Consider the following 16301-nt stretch of genomic DNA (forward strand, 5'->3'; position numbering starts at 1 on the left):
CATGTAGCTGGTTGTCTAAACATTACTATTGCTGACTTGACAATACACACTAGGCTTGAGCCTATTATGCTCCAAAATTTACCTATTATGCTTTTTGGCATTTCCCCAAATTTATACCTATTATGCTTATTTTTATGCTTTTAGTTGAGCATTATGCCTTTTGTTTTTATGTAGAGAACAGCTACTGAACGTGAATCTTACAGTGACAGATGGATTGGTGATCTCAATGTGAATAAATATAATGAACCACAACATAGTTCATTTACAATAATATTAATCATGTTTCTTTACAATGTCAGAATTTCCTTGTAGTTAGTATAATACGCTTAAAAGTGATACAGCTGAGGCTGAGGAGTTCCTATCTTCATTAATAACCTCATTGCAGTCCTGGTCCGTGGAAGCTACTACTCCACAATCTTGGTCTTCGCTAACATTATCGTCATCACCACTTCTATACTTTGAGTCAGACGTATCAGACAGTATGCATGCTTCTACTGAACATGCCTCGCCGTACGGCACGTGGCTGCAGGCATTAACTTTACTAATATTTTGATCCCACAATCAGTAACTTTCTCTCAGTCACGTGCCTAGAAGATTGGTCCTACATTCAGTAAACAGTAGTGAATCGTTTCTATTTGTTGTCAGAATAACTTTCTACATCTGAACAGGTTAGCCACCAACTTCATGATTGTTGTAATTTCTACTTATTGTGGCGAAAATTCCCCCATTATGCTCCAATTATGCTCCATTATGCTAGCATTATGCTTTATGCTTTTCCTTCCCTATTATGCCAAAAATTGTGCCGGCATAATCGGCGCAAGCCTAACACACACTGAAATTACACTTATTTCAACATCCTAAGTGAACAGTTATATTGACATTCTTAGTTATTTTGCACTGTGAAAAAAGAGGAATATAAGATGGTATATCTAATGGCTTAAACTATACAAATAATCTCAGTATAGTCTTGCATTATACTAACTATCTTATAGTTTAGTATAAACCCCATCTTATATTATGGGAAACAGATTATACTTTAGTTTAATACACATTCTTTGTATGGCTTTGTTTACTTAACTAAATGTGATAACTTTTTAGCTTCACCATCAGATCTCATTATTTTTAGCTTCACCATCTCATATGACTTAAGATTTTTTTTACTGTACCAAACAAAGTCATGATGATTTTACAATAAGTAGCTACACTTCTGTTAATCACTATAGCTAGCTAACTAGCTTCAGTTTGTTGTGATAAATTCATACGCACACATTTTCATATAGCAAAGCATTTTATACCAGAAAAATTAATTATTCAATCTAAGAGTCATACAAACCTAGATTTTCTTGCACAGTTAGCACACCTGCAAAAGTTCGTAGTAATGCTTGTTTAAAATTTAAAGGGTCAGTGGTGTGCGCATGCGTATTAGATGCAATTAAGTCGCCATCTTTGTCGCTATTGTTGTATCAGAGGTTGTAAATGTGAGTGATATGACGGTGTATCTCGCGGAGAGAGTGTGCGCGATCGGCGCCATCGTCCAATGAGCCACGATGATAGTTATGGACCACAACTGTACATCCCTGCTGGCTGTAGCCAGTGGTGAAGTGGCACGGCCAAGTGGACAATTCCTTCGATGGCAGCAATCAAAAACAGCTCTAGATGAGTAAGTATTAGACTAAAATGATAGCTTGTACGATTGGTTTAGCCGTATTAAATTGTTTATTGTGTATTGTATGACAATGGCCTGTAAATGATTCAACTTTGGTGTTGCTGTGTACGTATTACATGTTTTATATCCTGTTATCTCAGCTTATGGCGGATGACGAGTGGACACAGTTCATCAGCCATCAGCAGTAAGAGTATGCATGGTCTGCTCTTATGATTTTGTATATTATCTCTTCAGTGGTACAGTTTCTTGTCGAACCTCTTAGTTCTACAGGCTGTCAGTGTACAACATCTGCAGTGTTAGTTTCCTTCACTTCCTTTAAAGAATCTGGTGGCGACCACATGTGGACAGTTTTGTTCTTTTTTCATGGAGTTGTTCAACGTCATCTTCTAATTATACTTACAGCTGTAAGTGCATTAAGCCTGATTGTGTTTTTATTCATTTTCTTTTTAATAGGGTAGGAATTACAGACTTGGTCTCAGTTCTAGGAAATTCTTCTTATTGTTAACATCTGTAAGTAAGTATACTGAGAGTGTCCAGTATACAATTTATATTTACCTTCATTTAGGTTTGTGGAAACTGGTCTCATTTCTTCTGGGAACCGGTCTCATTTCTTCATACTTTTTATCAACAGCTGACGGCTGCTACCTCGTCTGGCACTGTAAATGAGTTGAGTGCTTTCAAGAACCTGTTCCATCTTGTTTGTCCTTATTTCACTGACCATGCTCGTATTGCTAACAAAAGTAAGTTCACTGAGAGTATGCAAATTATATTATATTTAGTCTAGTTTCAGTTGTACTTAGTGATTACAAGATTCTTGGACTTGGTTATCAGTGTATCAGATGCTTCTTGTGAGCTTACATAACACGTTAGCCCAACAAAGTCACATACTAAGTGGCTATTTTATGTCTGGTTAGACTCACTGATAACAACTGTAAGTACACCAAATAATCCAGAATATGAATTATGTTTGCCTCCATTTAGGGTTGTGAGACCTGGTCTTATCAGACTTGTCTTAGTTGTACATGGATTGTCGGTCCCAGACTCGGCCTCAGTTTTAAAAGATTGTTACAAACTGTATACGTAAGTACAATGATTGTTCAGTATACGCATTATATTTACCATCGTTAATAGAGTTGTGGGACCTTGCCGCCATTCTACATGGTAATACTAGGTTTCCAGACAAGGTCTCGGTTTTATGAGATTCTTATTGTTACAAACTGTAAGTCCAACGATTGTCCAGAATACACATTATATTTACCATCTTTGTATTAGAGCTGTGGGACAGTTCTACCAAGCCAACTAACATATTGTCACAGAGTTCTACATAGTGATGATAATACAGGTAATTTGTAATGGAACTTGTGAATTGTATTTACTGTCGTACCTGCTGCAGTTGGATAAAGACTGATAAATGACGAAATTGATTTGATACTGTCATGGCCGGCCAAGGAGACATTGATTTACTAGCTGTACCTATTGTGGTTTTAATATATTTACAGAATTTAATTCATTACAAATGTAATTATAGAAATTTAATTAAGGTAGCCACAGATTATAGGAAAGTGAAAAAGTACAGTAGTATAGTAGCCAATATATGGTTGAAATAGGCTTAGTATAGTCTGATAATACACTGCACTATACTAGTGATTTAATCTCTAATATATGACTGTCTTAAATGTATTCAATAAGCTTGTTATAGTAAAGTCCTAATCTATTAATATATGCTGTACTATTTCATTCCAATACTAACATAATAAGACTGTTATAGACCTTATTATTCTGAGCTTTTTTCACAGTGTTGACTGATCTAGTTTAAACGTCTGCCCTAGTTATAACCACTTTTAGATCATCGATGGTCATTTTAACTAAAATTTCTGCAGTTTAACTTTACCCATATAGGTTGAATTGACCCATTTAAATTTACTGTGAGGTGATTGTTTTGCTGCATCAGAAATGCAGCAAAATTAACAAGATAATCTGGCTCTCCTCAACCACTTACAACTTAGCCTATTTGTGCCCCTCCCCTTGCCAGCTCCTGGATCCGCCCCTGTGTACTGACCACTCTGTGGCTATCAGTGGTGATTCAATGCATGGTATTCCTTAGTCTAGGTCTCTGTACGTAGCTATGTTGTAGTAGTATATAGTTTGCCTTAATCTTTCATCACACTAGTCAGACCATATGGTCAGACTTGATATCTCTTATGAAACTGTAAGTACGTTAGTATATCTGTAGCAATGTAGTAAAAACTATCACAGAACTTCTAGAAAATAGGTGAATACATCCCAGAATTGCATTATGTATGCATGTCTGTCTTTACTAGAAGCATGCAGAGTCTTAAGGATCACTGCTTGTTAATTATTGAATGCTACTCAGTTTTGCATGCAGCAACAATATTGCACTAGAATTCCACAAATAAAAGTAAGAGTTTTATGGCACTGAGCAGGAGTCAAGAGATCCTTATAGGCAACAACCCTTGTGCACCTCACTTTTATTTGGATGACCTAAAAGATGAAAATGGACACACCATCTGTTGTATTGTTGCTGGTTAGCAAAGTTGACATCAATCCCAAGCCATAGGGGACGCAATAGATTGCAATAGTAAACTTGGAATAGTTGGTATAAACACGGAGAGACAATAATCCTTAATGAATTTTAAAATGTTAACAGAACTTCTCAAAGAATTATAAAGTTGCTGAGTATAAAAGAGATAATTATGGTTGCTTGTATTTCTAGCCCTATTGCTCTATGATGACTGCAAAAATATATGAAATTACACCAACTTCTAGTTAAAAAGCTTACAAAACATATATACAGTAATATAGTGGTAATGTATCAGTGATAGGGTTTAAATCATCAGTCATGTCCCAAAGTGAAATGATATGTAAATCACATTAATTGAAGCTAGTTCTGTGTAATGACAGACATCCTGACCAGCGACTGCCACAAGAAACTATTGTAGAAAGTATACATGCATGATGGCAAGAAAATTTCATGCTCTCTTCATGAAGCTAGTAGCTAGATCCAACATTTTACAGCTTTGTTCAGTACAGCTGCTAACTATCAAAACAGTTAAGCTGTAAAAATCATATATATTTCCATACAAAAATATTTATAAGGCAAATTTCTCACTCTCACAAATTTCACATGTACATATTAATCTAAACCAAAACAGCCAAGCTGTAAAAAAAAGAGTGCGACCCCCCAAAAGGCCAGGATGAAAAAAAGATGTGAAATCCAAGGTGGCAGCCAAGAAATGGCTGTGATGGTAAGTTAATGCGACCCCCAAAAAGGCCAGGATGAAAAAAGATGTGAAATCCAAGGTGGAGGCCAAGAAATGGCTGTGATGGTAGGTTAATGGCAAAAATTTTAATTACGACAATTCAGGTGAATTTGCATTGCCTCCTCCACTAGGATTCGGCACCAAATTCACTTGAATTGTCGTAATTAAAATTTTGCCATTAACCTACCATCTCAGCCATTTCTTGGCCGCCAACCTACCATCACAGCCATTTTTTGGCCGCCACCTTGGATTTCACTTTTTTTTTTTCATCCTGGCTTTTTTGGGGGCCGCACTCTTTTTACAGCTTGGCTGTTTTGGTTTAGATATCACTTCTTTTTGTATTGCAAGCCACAAAGCCGGCCATTAACTGGCTTTGGTGCTTCCTTCTAACTTGTTTTTTTTCTTTTCTGCAGGAATTGTGGAACAAAGGAAGACTGTTGTGTACAGTTTTTTTGTCTGATTAAAAATATTTGTATATTTAACAATAAAAGATAATCATACTGTAGGTAATAAGGTGACTTCTTATACATAACTGAACTGTAGCTGAAACTCCCATTGTTTGTAGCTGAACTCTTTTCAGAGTGACTTGTTTCTAGCTGAACTCTCTATATGGTGATTTGTTTCCAACACTTATTTCTACAGGGTGATTTATTTGTAGCTGATCCCTATAAGGTAACTTGTATATCTAGCTGATATCTCTACAGGGTGACTTGTTTGTAGCTGATCTCTCTACAGGGTGATTTGTTTGTAGCTGAACTCTCTACATGATGGTTTCTTTGCAGCTGAACTCTATACAAGGTAAATTCTTCTAGCTGATCTCTCTACAGGGTGACTTGTTTGTAGCTGAACTTTCAACGTGATGGTTTCTATGCAGCTGAATTCTCTACAAGGTAACTTCTTCTAGCTGATCTTTCTACAGGGTGACTTGTTTGTAGCTGAACTCTCTACATGATGGTTTCTTTGTAGCTGAATTCTCTACAAGGTAACTTCTTCTAGCTGATCTCTCTACAGGGTGACTTGTTTGTAGTCAAACTTTCTACATGATGGTATCTTTGTAGCTGAACTCTCTACAAGGTAACTTCTTTTAGCTGATCTTTCTACAGGGCGATTTATTTGTAGCTGAATTCTCTACAGGGTGATTTGTTTGCAGCTGAACTCTCTAAATGGTGTTTTCTTTGTAGCTGAACTCTCTACAAGGTGACTTCTTATAGCTGAACTATCTACACAGTGATCTTTTTGTAGCTGAGCTCTCTACAGGGTGATTTGTTTGTAGCTGAACTCTCTACAATATGATTTGTTTCTAGCTGATCTCTCTATAGGGTAACTTGTTTGTAGCTGAACTCTCTACAGGATGGTTTCTTTGTAGCTGATCTCTCTACAGGGTGACTTGTTTATTGCTGAACTCTCTACAAGGTGATTTGTTTGCAGCTGAACTCTGTACAGGGTGGTTTTTGTAGCTGAACTTTCTACAAGGTGATTTCTTCTAGCTGATCTCTCTACAGGGCGATTTATTTGTAGCTGAATTCTCTACAGGGTGATTTGTTTGCAGCTGAACTCTCTACATGATGGTTTCTTTGTAGCCAAACTCTATGCAGGGTGATGTAGTTGTAGCTGAACTCTCTACAGGGTGATTTGTTTGTAGCTGAACTCGTTACAGGATGGTTTCTTTGTAGCTGAATTCTCTGCTGCAAGGTGATTTCTTCTAGCTGATCTCTCTACTATGTAATTTCTTGTAGCTGATCTCTCTACTGGGTGACTTGTGTCTAGTTGTACACTCTACAAGGTGATTTGTTTGTAGCTGAATACTCTACAGGGTGATTTTTGTAGCCAAACTCTCTGCAGGGTGATTTGTTTGTAGCTGAACTCTCTACAGGATGTTTCTTTGTAGCTGATGTCGCTACAGGTGACTTGTTTCTAGCTGATCTCTCTACAGGATGGTTTCTTTGTAGCTGAACTCTATACAGGGTGATTTTGTTCTAGCTGAACTCTCTCTAGGGTAATCACTTCACAGCTGAACCCTCTACAAGGTGGCTTCTTCTATCTGATCTCTCTACAGTGTGATTTGTTTGTAGCTGAACTCTCTCTACAAGGTGACGTTTTCTAGCTGAGTTCTCTCTTATTTCTAGCTGATCTGTATGTACTGCCTGGCCTCCTGTCCCGGCATAAACGTCTAGGATTGCCACAGAATTTCTTGCTTTCCTTAATCCTTTTTATGTATTAGAGAATCAGTTTGATGTCTTAGTGTCCTAACTTAGCTACAACCACCGATCCCTCAAATCTCAGTCCTGACTGCCTTTTAAGGGTCAATTCTAGGATTGTCCCAAGTGTCTTTTGTCTCAAGACACATGGGATATCTTAGAATGTCTCAAGTTTCTTAGCTACAACCACCAATCCCTCAAATCCCAGTCCTGACTGTCTTTTAAGGGTTAATTCTCGGATTGTCCCAAGTGTCTTTTGTCCCAAGACACATGGGATATCTTAGAGTGTCTCAAGTTTCTTAGCTACAACCACCAATCCCTCAAATCCCAGTCCTGACTGTCTTTTAAGGGTTAATTCTAGGATTGTCCCAAGTGTCTTTTGTCCCGAGATACATGGGATATCTTAGCATGTCTCAAGTTTCTTAGTTACAACCACCAATCCCTCAAATCCCAGTGCTGACTGTCTTTTAAGGGTTAATTCTAGGATTGTCCCAAGACACATGGGATATCTTAGAATGTCTCAAATTTCTTAGCTACAACCACCCATCCCTCAAATCCCAGTTCTGACTGTCTTTTAAGGGTTAATTCTAGGGCTTAAACGAATAGTGGATTTTACTAGAAGCACAGAACTGGAAAGATGTGTACTACAAACCATGAATGGTGATCACTATGTGATTAGTATGCAGTCACACACATTTTTGTGCAATTATGGAGTAATTTTATACTTGTAACAGCCAAAATTGCACTGTGCAATTTTGCCTCATGCAATTTTGACTGCTACTCATACAATTATTCCCTAATTGCACTCAAATGTGTGCGATTACCTATACTAATAATATCGTACCTTATTATGCTTTGAAGTTCATAAAGGACAGTTGGTGACTATGAAGTGCAATTCACACCTCATCTGTATTTTAAATATGTACCTTTTCCGTTTGATCTCACCGATGCGAAGTTCTTTTGCAATACTGAATATTACTAACATGCTATATTTTGAGTTTAATTCAGTTTTCCTCATAATTATATTCACATGTTTTATTTCTTACAAAGAGGCTGCTTTAGAAATTTATTGGATAGTTTTCAATTCTAAAGATGATTATGATGTAAATTACAGATAGCTCTTCTGGCTTAAAAGTGCAAATTGTATGAAGGAGCAGTAGTGATGTTAGTTATAATTGTACTGAAAGTACAGGTAAACACTGTGGCTGAATTTTATGGTGAACTACAGTCTCATTAAATTTCCAAGTTTAACACTACCTGCACAAAAGATTGGTACTCTTCAATGAAACTGCTTCCACAGAAATTATTCACAACTACCGAATATTCGAATATTCTTTTTCAGTACATGTGATTGGGATATCAATAATCCTGTTATACAATATGCCTCCATAATACAATAGAGAACCTTTTTACTTACAGAGAGCTGTATGTGAGATCAATAATTTTTATGTACCGTATACCTGATGTATTATATTCCCTTTGAGATGAATATTCAACTACCCAAAATGATATTCAAATAATTGAATAGTTACCAAATATTCGAATAATAGAATATTCATTTGAGCCCTAGTTAATTCTAGCCGGTCCCAAGTGTCTTTATCCCCAAGACACATGGAATATCTTAGAATGTCTCAAGTTTTTTAGGTACAATCACCAATCCCTCAAATCCCAGCCTTGGCTGGCCTGGCCTTGAAAGGATAATTCTAGGATTGTCTGAAGTGTGTTTTTCCCAGAGAATATTTCATGCAGCTGCTTTAGCTGATGCAAATGTTTAGAATATTTACGTAATAAAGTTATTATCATTGGTTATTTTTTAAGCCATAAATGACCTCCCTGTATAAGTCGTATTAATTTGCCCCACACTGTTATTTGTACACTAGCAAAAACTATTGCTCTCATATCATTAAAGTTTCTAATTCGTTTAATCATACACTACAATAGTAGTGTATAGTAGGGACCAAAAAGGAGTAGGCGTGGTCCACGGAATAACATCATCCAAAAAACAGCTTCAATTTTCTCAGATGACAATGAGTCAGTATTGGTTAAGTAAAACTAAGTCCAAACAAGCTTTCAGATTGACCCAAAACGCTTTCAACAAGTTGCTACAGAATTTTAAAAATAAGTTATTTAATGGAATTTTCTAGTGACTGACTGACTGAGTAACTAACTGACTGATGCCTTCAGACAAGCGTAACTCGATAACGGCTAAGGCTATGAGCTTGATTTTTTCACTGTTCGACATCGCTTTGGCCCGACAGGTGCCTTTTGGCATACCGCAGTACATACAATGCATTCTTCATGGACTTACCAGTGTCCTCCTTTGTATCTTTGCCGACAGCGAAGTGTCGATTTGGCGATAGCACGTGATGGCTTTCCTTCATAACGGAAATTGTCCGCATTTGTCATAGTGGCTATTTTGATAGCAGAGGTGCTTTTCGAACAGTTCTTGATTCATACTGCTGTGTAACAGCCGACAACAAAGTGTAATGGATACTTCACTTTTCGGACGATAATTAGTAGCTGGGGCATGCAGTGCCATTTCTTTCTTTCAGTATGCATGGATTACAGGGGTGCTTTTCGAACAGTTCTTGATTCGAAATGCTGTGTAACGGGTTGAACATAGCTGACAACAAAGTGTAATGGATACTTCATTTTTGAGACGATAATTGATATAACTGGGGCACGCAGCTTCAGATGCAGTATGTGTGGGTTCACCATAATTATTTACAAAAATAGTTAACATACAAGTACACAAAAAATTTGGAATTTTCAACTAGAGTATAGGGACCATTGAACATCAAGTTGGAGTAGTTCATGATATTAAATCACAGTAAAACAATAAGAAGCGTTATATCTCTACTGTGCTCAAGATACCATAATGGAAATGCACAGTAGGGATATAACACTTCTTATATAGTTTTACTGTGATTTAATATCATGCACTACTCCAGCTTGTTTCAGTACTTTTTATCGATATGCTATGGTCCCTACTCTATTTGAAAATTCCAAATTTTTCTGTGTACTTGTCTCATTTATACATATACTAATAAATTCTAAATTTTGCAACTCTATTTTGCAATATGTCTGTAGTTTGTTGCACTCATTTTCTAGGGGATCGCCTGGCTGGGGATGACATCTTGTTAGTCTTTCTCTTCACTCCAGCTTTACTGTATAAATGCATTAATGGTATGAAATCTCAATGAAAAAAACACATGCATACTGTACTGCTAGAGAAGTGTACTTGTAAAAAAGCAGCATAAATATAAAAAATGTTTATGGTATGATTGCATCATAGACAATATACCCTAACAGGGATTAGTGAACTTAGCAATGTGTACTGACGTCACAGCGATCCTCGTTATGGGTGTACACGGACCCACACACAAATTTAAGCACCTTTTTGGTTGCTAACCGTCTGCTATTATAGCAAGGACAGTGTTCAGTCCATTCATCGCAGCTGCTACCTCATAAGTCGTTCGTACTATCATATTCTACTTACTCTTAAAAGATTCTCACATAAGTATTCTTACTTATGCTCACATGGAAAGCCATACGAATTATGTAAACTATGACATAATGCACAGGGTCCACCCACAAGCACACTTTTGTAGTTTTTTCTAAGCAACAAGTGATAATTATATGAAAGAGAATTGTTTCAGTGCAGGCATATAACTCCAAGAAGTGTAAATGTTACTTAATTTTTCAAAATTTCCTTGTTTTGGTAAAATATTTTAAGTGAAATGAAAATGAGTTCATAGTTTTCATTCCCCCCTAGTAGCAATTTATCAAACATGCTTGTGAACATGTGAATAACTTTGTTTAATGAGTGTAATTAACGCAATGATTAATTAAAATTGTACTCATGAAGTTGTTTTTAAGGATACCCAGTAAAGGTAGCATATTCCTGGTGACTATAGTGATAATACGCATGGCTACTGTACTGTATATGCAGGTACAGTAATTATAGGCATAGCTATTTGCATCTGCACTGATGGGATAAAGGAAGGTGTCAATTGGAAGACAACACAAGAACTGGGAAAAGAAACAACAGGCTTTATTGCAAAGACAGAGGTATTCTTTGGTAAACAGCATGCTCAGGGAGGATGCAATGACAATCCAACAAGCCATCAGTTTTTAAAGCATACTGGTGTCAATACGAATTCAGGAAAATGTGGCAACAGACCCACATGGAAACTACAGAAAGAGACCATTACTTCAAGATGCTGAAATCGATGAAACACCACTACCATGAAGAAAGCGTGGTAACCCATAGAAGCAATATTATTATTATTACTGCTATAATAATCGTACTGTATTATATATAATATCACAAAGTATATTACAATATAGGATACTACTTCATAATTTCTTTAATTCTGTACGAAGTCCTTCTTTTTCTTACTATTGACACATGACAAGTGTTTGTACTGTTTCATCTATTTGTGTATATCCATGGATAGATAGCCACATGCCTATGATGGCAGTTAATAACTTGGCCTTCTTCTCATCATTTTGTATGCTATTGCTTACAACATTCCAGTAAAACAAAACATTAACATCACTCTTTACAACTCCCAGTATTTCTCTCCCGGATGACTGTACAGTGGCATTTACTCCCTGTTCAAGATGAGTTCTTAATCTCTAAATAGCGAAAAAGTTTATATAGTCCACCTTGTCAATAATCTTAACCCACTGGGATCCATAAAAGATGTCACTGGATGCGAAGAGTCTTTGTTGTTTGGTTTCATTTTATTCAAGCAACCCACAAACGTTGCGTACTTCTCCCCATGGTGCTTCAAAAAATTTTGGTACAGTTTCTTTGACACATATCCACAAGCATACCTCAGTACATTCTCTTCGCCCACTGTTAACTTGGTGGGTGTTTCAGCTGGTTATTCCACGTGTGTCTTGAACCATAGATCTATGCTTGAACATAGATGTCAGTATTTCTTCAAAAATTTGCTGCTTCATTAGCTGCATCACTAATGGTTCTGTCATGATATCAGGACAGCTTAGTGCCTTGCACTATTCCTTCCGAATACTTTGGCAATTTGTTGGCCCATAGCTACATCTGCAAATTCTATCCATATCATTTCTCTAAGTTGTGCTGATGTTGTTGGCTTACAGTACTTACGTGTAGCACTGACTGCATTGTAGATATTAGGGCTTCGGAGAAAGACTTAAAGCATTCCTGACTGCATGTCTTCTTTCTTTAAGACGTGAACAAATCCAGGACGTATTCCTTAATTCTGTCAGTCCTATAGCTGTCTCCACAGCTAATTCACCCTTCTCGAGTGAACTGCGCACCTGACTGGTTAGCTCCCTCTACAGTACTCGCAATGTCTCTTCTACGTTCATAGTACTCGAGCTCTTAATATGGTTACTATCGTTACATCATGTTTTTACTTTAGCGCACTACGTAATACTTCCATGTGATCGTAGTCAAATGGTTGTTAAGTGTGTCACTAATCCCTGTTAGGATATATTATCTATGGTACAATGCATTCTTCATGGACTTACCAGTGTCCTCCTTTGTGTCCCATTCATCTTTGCTGACAGCAAAAAGTGTCGATTTAGTTCTAATTCAGTTGTCCAGCACGTGCTGTCTTTGTGCTGGGGGTGGTAGGCATGGGCAGTCCATCCAGCCCAGGAAAAAATATGGTAGCACACAATGGCTTCCCTTCGTAATGGAAATCATCTGTATTTTTCATAGTGGCTATTTTATTAGCAGAGGTGCTTTTCGAATGGTTCTTGGTTCATACTGCTGTGTAATGGGTTGAACATAGCCAACAACGAAATGTAGTGGATACTTCACTTTTCATCCAGATGATAATCAATATAACTGGGGCGCATGGCACCATTTCTTTTGGTATGCGTGAAATGTTCCATGATTTCTTCCAACAGAGCCACTTTACTAGAAGGAGCCACTACTAATTTGAAGACATCGATTGAGTTGGCTTCTAAAAAAAGGAGCTTCAGATTTGTTTAACTGTCCTTCCATTGCAGGAGCACAATTTCTCCCTTCACAAAACTGCTTTCCACGATGCTGTTGCTCTCAGATATGGATGGGATCCAGCCAGGCTCCCTCAACGTTGTGCCTGTGGAACTAAGTTCACTGTTGAACATTCTTTTACATGTCCCAAGGGTGGCTTTCCATCAATTCGTCACAACAAGATCTGTGATATGACAGCTAGTTTACTGACTGAGGTCTGTCATGAGGTTGCAGTTGAACCCCATTTACAACCAGTCACAGGTGAGCAGTTCATCCTTGCTTCTTCAAACACTGAAGATGGCGCTCACCTAGACATATCAGCTAATGGATTTTGGGGAGGTCGTTGTGAGAAGACCTACATTGATGTAAAAGTTTTTACCCACATGCACCAAGTAATCGTACCACAAATCCCAGGGCCATTTACAGAAAACATGAATTATGTAAGAAGCGATCGTATGAAGCTCGCATACGTGAAGTTGAATAGAGTTCCTTTACTCCATTAATTTTCTCAGTCACAGAGGGTATGGCTAATGAAGCAACAGTTCTTTACAAGTGCCTTGCCTCCCTGCTATCTTATAAATGGGACTCGAATTATGTAGCTGTAATGGGATGGGTACAATGCTGCTTCGTCTTTTTCACTCCTAAGATCAGCAATAAAATGTTTGAGGGGATGTAGATCATCTAAGGGCAGATTTGGTCACTCTTTAGAAACAGCACCGGTTGATCTCATCCAGATAGAGACCAGACTGCATTCACTTATGCAGTAACTGTTACTGTTTTTGTACATTTAATTCATTTGTTTTATGCTAAGTCTTGATGTTTATAAAACAAAAAAAATCTTTCGGTATGCGGGGATTGTAGAGGTGCATTTCGAACAGTTCTTTATTTGAAATGCTGTGTAACGGGTTGAACATAACTGACAATGAAGCATAAGGGATACTTCACTTTGCAGATGATAATTAACATAGCTGTGGCATGCGGCACCATTTCAGATGCGGTGTGCGTGGGTTCACCTGCCAGTCATAATAATTATTTACAAAGAAAGTCAACAAACAAGTACACAAAAAAATTTGGAAACAGTAGGGACCATAGCACATTGATAAAAAGTACTGAAACTAGTCCATGATATTAAATCACAGTAAAATAATAAAAAGTGTTATATCCCTACTGTGCATTTCCATTATGGTATCTTGAGCACAGTAGGGATATAACACTTCTTATTGTTTTACTGTGATTTAATATCATGAACTACTCCAACTTGATGTGCTATAGTCCCTATACTCTAGTTGAAAATTCCAATTTTTTTGTGTACTTGTATAATATCATCCCAAGTGTCTTGGGACAAATAGACAGTTGAGAATATCTTGAAGTTCTTTCAACATTGACTGTTAGATGAGGAGGGGGTACTGGAGCTTGGACATCACTTGGGAATGTGCCAATATTCTTGGAAGTGTTTTGGGACAAATACATACTTTTGAATATCCCAAAGGTCAGTTAGCATTCTGGGGGAGAGGGGACTGGAGCTATACTTTTGGGATACATGTATATTCGAAGTCTGTCAGGAAAAATAGACACTTGTGAATATCCCAAAGGTCTCTTAGCATTCTATAGGACTGTTAGGACTGGGATTTGGGGGGGGGGGGGGGGGGGGGGGGGTAAGGGAGGTAGGACAGCTTAGACATTTGGGATATAATCTGAAGTGTCTTGGGACAAATAGACACTTCTGAATATCCCAAAGATTTCTTAGCATTCTATATAATTATAAGGACTGTTAGGACTGGGATTTGGGGGAGGGAAGGAAGATAGGATAGCTTAGACATTTGGGTTATATCTGAAGTGTCTTGGGACAAATAGACACTTCTGAATATCCCAAAGATTTCTTAGCATTGTATAAGGACTGTTAGGACTGGGATTTGGGGGGGGGGGGGGAGGAGGACTGGAGGTAGGACAGCTTAGCCATTAGGGATATATTCAAAGTATCTTGGGACAAATACACACTTGTGAATATCCCAAAGGTCTCTTAGCATTCTATAAGGACTGTTAGGACTGGGATTTTGGGGGAGGGGGAGGACTGGAAGTAGGACAGCTTAGACATTTGGGATATACCTAAAATGTCTTGGGACAAATAGACACTTGTGAATATCCCAAAGGTCTCTTAGCATTCTATAAGGACTGTTAGGACTGGGATTTTTGGGGAGGGGGAGGACCGGAGGTTCATTTGGGATATATTCAAAGTGTCTTGGGACAAATAGACACTTGGGAATACCTTAAAGGTCTCTCAAAACTGTTAGGACTGGGATTTGAGGGAGGGTATGAGCTGCTGTCATATGGTTGAGGACAGTTGGATGAAAAGACATTCTATGGCAATCCTGGACCATCCTGGTTGTATTCAAGTGAGAGTTAGTCTGACATGTAACATCAGTTAACAAATAAATTTTGAAGATTTTTTACATTGGAAACCCTATCCGTTGTCTCGAATAGTGGCCTATCTTGTAAGAAACCAAATAGCATCCTAGGCAAAAAGCCATCTACACCTTTATTTCTTTGAAATAACTTGATCCCAGGCTACTGGGTCTTGGTGAAAATTGCTTGAATGCATACGGTAATACTACTTCGCTGGCGGATGAACTAGAATGCATGTAGTATTACCCTGAAACCTGCCCATCATTGACCAACCACATTGCAGCAATTTGAATTCAACAGTGTCTCTTCGATCCTTTTAATACGAAGACTGCAAGCAATGAGCACAAAATGAAATTATTACAGAAGTGCATAATCATGATAGTTTTGGCAGTGTGCTTCATGCTTTAGCAGCCATTATGCCTGAAGTATTGAATAAATCTGTGTACTCATGAAACCTGTAGTATATATACAGTATTTAGCTGTTATAACAACCACCGTAAATGGTGAAAGTTTTGAAAGTTCACGGTTAAGGCTTACTGAGACTATTCGTGGTGAAAGGTTCACGGTAGAGCTTAAACATAGCTATATAGTACACAGTAAATTATTGATTTAGTGGGGAAATTTTAGCGGTTTGCTTTGAAACTGCGAAAAATGCGAAACTTTTTCCCAGTGAAACTTTCCCCGTTTACGGTGTAGCCAGGTATTAATTTGTTGAAAACCTTGATAATAAGGCCACTTTGTTTATGGCTGGATTTCATTAA

The 16301-nt window shown here is 37.7% G+C and overlaps 1 long non-coding RNA gene across 3 annotated transcripts; it reads left to right on the top strand.

Moving 5' to 3' along the window:
* The first annotated feature begins 2003 nt into the window (after nt 1-2003).
* Nucleotides 2004-3197, top strand: LOC136249810 (uncharacterized). Of its 3 annotated transcripts, XR_010698341.1 has the most exons (8): nt 2004-2070; nt 2120-2176; nt 2232-2406; nt 2457-2597; nt 2648-2746; nt 2798-2885; nt 2939-3008; nt 3060-3197. It is a non-coding gene; the product is annotated as an uncharacterized lncRNA (long non-coding RNA). The 3 variants fall into 3 exon arrangements; XR_010698339.1 differs by having other exon boundaries at nt 2648-2885; XR_010698340.1 differs by having other exon boundaries at nt 2037-2070; nt 2120-2180; nt 2648-2885.
* The last annotated feature ends 13104 nt before the right edge of the window (nt 3198-16301 follow it).

This window comes from Dysidea avara, chromosome 1, assembly GCF_963678975.1.
Source record: "Dysidea avara chromosome 1, odDysAvar1.4, whole genome shotgun sequence".
NCBI classification, from domain to species: domain Eukaryota; kingdom Metazoa; phylum Porifera; class Demospongiae; order Dictyoceratida; family Dysideidae; genus Dysidea; species Dysidea avara.